Genomic DNA, 3,463 nt, shown 5'->3' on the forward strand with positions numbered 1-3,463 from the left:
ATAACCCAGTATTTTCTGTATTGAAAGAGTCACAGTTAAGGAGGGGAAATATGTTTGGACTTCATTATTTCTCATAATAAATTTGGAAGAGAAAATCCAAAGCATTTTGGCTGAATTTGAAACTCGGGTGTTCATCTGATTAAATGTTCATAGCACTTCTGCTGAAATCAAGTGAGCCTAATGGCAGATCTGTCTTTAATGTTGTATTTCCCAAGCTATTGGTAGTACAGCACTTTTTTAATGGATGAAAAGGTGAATTGCTTTGCTTTGTTAAGTTTTTATTAATAAAAGTCTGTTAAGGTAGGGGAAGGCTTTCATCTCTCTTAAAGAAAGTGAATATGAGTCATGGATCATAAGATTAAAATACAGTGATAAGAAGTTGACAATAGTCTCTCTGAGCAAAAAAGAAAATACTATATGACATAAAATATGCCAAATTGCCTAAATTACTTAGGAACCTAAAGTCAGTGTCTAAATGCATGCAATTATCTTGGTTGTATTCTATACCTCTGGAAAACAAGAATTCTCACTTTTTGTTGTAGGTCTCTTAATAGTCATTCTAGATTCCCTGAATGCGATTCATCTCATCATCCTTAAACATCTACACTGAATCTGAATTAATCAACCAGGGCTCCCTTTATAGTTGGTAGAGAATAAGAGGCACTCTCGTGGCGCAGTTCATCTGACCTACTTCAGATGCCTATTTTAGGATAAGAGGAATTGTGACCTAGAAGATGCTGTTTCTCTCCTTTGACTACTGGGGAGCCTAAAGTGATTAGCTCAAGTGCAGGCATTCACACTCTTAGTGTGTACATTTAGCCAAATGAATTCCTCCTTTTTTCTGTATGATTTATATCTTAGGGAATTTTACATACCAGAATATTTATCCATACTTTATCTGATTTTTCTTAATGAAGAATACATATCTGTGAAAAACATTTAATATGTTAGCATTTGTGTTAGTGCTTAAGCTTTCACCTTATTAACAGAAATATACTTAATTTGCAAAGGTATAAAACATAGCTATGTACTCCCATATTTCTTCCAGTGAACAAAAAATCTTAAAATAAAATGTAAGATGTGGAACCTCAAAGACAACATGACGTTACAAGTTAACATTAATTCAAATAGACTAAACACACAGCTGCAGGTTTTCCTAGAGGGGATAATGAAGAATTAGCTCTCTTTCACCCAACTCCCCACTATCTTTCTTAGTTCTGGTGCCCAAAAGTCACATGTCAAAGGCTATAGTCAGAGCAAATCCTATGGGAAAACAAAACAAAACAATAAAACAACAAACAAACTAAAAAACACACAAAACCACAACAGGCGAGAATGTGCCTATCTTGTGGGGAGCTCTACTTGCATATTTTTCACTCGTCAAGTGGTGTGACAGAGTTGTGGTCTCCTCTTGACCTGACTGACGCAGCATGAAAGGGCACTTGTGGTGCTCTTTCACTTCAGGCTGCAGCTGTTCCTAGGAAGCTCTGCAAGAAAAAGCCAGAACAGGGAAGTCAACACTGTTTTAGTGAAGAATTAAAAGTAACTAGGTACTTCTTCTTGTGTTTTTCTTCATACATATAGAAATGTTTATCTCCTACTTTTCACTGTTCCCCCTAGTGTTTTAAAGCTATTTGCATGTAGCGTGAAAGAAGCAAGCCATAGAACCAGACACAGCAATAAAATTCTGAGGCAGGATGTGCTACTTGTGTCAAGCAGCATGTTTTATCAATTAATTTGGCAGCTTTTACAGCTGACTAACGATCCTGAGGAAGAAGATCTCTGACACAGCTTTGTTTATGAGGTTTTAAAATTACTAAACACCACTACATAGTCAATATCCAAGTTCAAAGTAAGCTATTAAAAAAAAACAAGCAGACCTAGAAGACTTACATAATTCAGGAAGGTTATGTCAAAGATTTCCAACAATAATAGCCTGCTTTTCTTAGCCTTTCTCTTTCAGATGATTTTTTTTTTTTTTAATAAATTCTCTCTAATTTTCATATGTCTTTCTCCCTCTTCTCATTTCCAGTTGCTCTCCCTCTGATCAGTTCTACATTCTTTCTGGAAGGAAATGCTTAGGCTTGTATGTGTTACTCTCATGGCTTACTGAGTCTTGACCATATATTGAATGAGATCTGTGCAGAGGACAATGTTTTCCATCCTGCCTTGGTTTTCATGGAAAGGAGAGCACGGTGTGTGAGCTGAGAGCCATGCATTCTCCAAGAGTTCAGTCTAGTCAGAATTTCCTGTTCTAGCAATGTATATGACCATCTAACAAACTGAGCAAGCAGAGAACAATACGTACCTCCTTCCAAGAAAAATATATTTTTTTGCAATTTCCTCTTTATTCACTGCTGCAGTTAGTGGTCAGATCCTCCAAACCATGTAGCTCTGATACAACTCTTTACTTAATTTTTATTTTCAAAGAACTTATTATAGCAAAACTTTGTTTGGTAAAGGTAAATATAGCAGCTTTTTTGAAGGCAACTAGGTAATCATATCGCTTTTCTATCTGCCCCTGGAATGAAATAGAATAAGTGTTTATGTACTTTATTATTTTCAAATACAAATGTGTTTGTTGAAAAATGCTATACCTTTTCAGTCATGAATAAACCAGCATAATTAAAAAATCTTTGTTATTAAAAATAGAATGTATGACATGCATTGTTTCTGTAAATTCTTCAGAGATCAGAGGTTTTATGTACAAAAAGGTCAAAAGACTCGATATGTTAAAATTAAATAACTACGAGATAGGAAGATTTATTTTTCACTGAAATCATTAATAATATTCTGTAAATATAGTACAGGATTCTTATATGTACTTACAGAATGATCACCTGCAGGTTTCAGGTGGTGTACTAGCAGGACATGTTCTTCTGGAACTTCATCCTTAGGAATCTTCCTTTGCTCAGAACTGATGCCTATCAATAGTATCCTTAAGGATACCCACCTTTTCCTTGTTTCCTCTTTGAAGCTTTGAGTTACATTCCATATGAATGATTCCTTATTTTCCAGAAAATGCAATAATCTTTATCCTCTTGAGACTTAGTCCAGCATTGATTCTAGTTCCAGTTAAACAGAATACTGCTTATTTGAGAAATAGAAGAAAAATGTTATAATTTGCTTGTAGTATATTTACACATATTGCCTTGGGAAACAGCATTTTTGTGAATAATCAGGAAACAGAGGCCAGTGGTTAAATGTGTTTGAGATGAGCCTCTGTCAGATTTTGCCTCTTGAGTTTGTGAGCCTTCTGCTCACATGAAGGTGCTGGTAGACGTGGTCAAGCCAATTTTTGACCTGTCTCAAAGATGAGCCTAACTATCCACAAAAATGTTATATGCTTTCTAGGAGATGAGTTGACAACAAAAATCTTAGTTTAAAAGTCTGATCAAGCATAACAATTAAATTACATTAAAACTTAGGAAATTCTTTTAAGGGGGTAATTACTGCTATTATA

General features: G+C 35.0%; 1 long non-coding RNA gene across 1 annotated transcript; it reads right to left on the reverse strand.

The window, feature by feature from the left end:
* Nucleotides 1-317: 317 nt before the first annotated feature.
* LOC110358352 (uncharacterized) lies at nt 318-3,078 on the reverse strand. The gene is made up of 3 exons (XR_010469841.1): nt 2,830-3,078; nt 2,309-2,521; nt 318-1,487 (listed from the first exon to the last, which is right to left on the reverse strand). It is a non-coding gene; the product is annotated as an uncharacterized LOC110358352 (long non-coding RNA).
* Nucleotides 3,079-3,463: the final 385 nt, after the last annotated feature.

Source organism: Columba livia, chromosome 1, assembly GCF_036013475.1.
Source record: "Columba livia isolate bColLiv1 breed racing homer chromosome 1, bColLiv1.pat.W.v2, whole genome shotgun sequence".
Classification (NCBI taxonomy): Eukaryota; Metazoa; Chordata; class Aves; order Columbiformes; family Columbidae; genus Columba; species Columba livia.